The sequence below is a fragment of the Sinocyclocheilus anshuiensis genome, unplaced genomic scaffold, assembly GCF_001515605.1.
Source record: "Sinocyclocheilus anshuiensis isolate Anshui unplaced genomic scaffold, SAMN03320099.WGS_v1.1 scaffold507, whole genome shotgun sequence".
NCBI classification, from domain to species: Eukaryota; Metazoa; Chordata; class Actinopteri; order Cypriniformes; family Cyprinidae; genus Sinocyclocheilus; species Sinocyclocheilus anshuiensis.
Window position 1 is genome coordinate 104,145 of NW_015551034.1, and position 204 is coordinate 104,348.

The window sequence follows — 204 nt, forward strand, 5'->3', positions numbered from 1 at the left end:
GCAACGCGTAAAAAGACAGTATAAGTCATCATAATCAGTAATTATGTCCCCACTGGATGTAACAAATGCCTCGTTTGTAGTGGGATTTATTGGTGTTGTCTCATCGCTTCGGGACACGACATCACAGTATGGTAAGGGGCGTAACATTTACGTCACACGCTTGAGGTATTCGGCCAATCACAACGCACTGGATAGCTGGCCAAT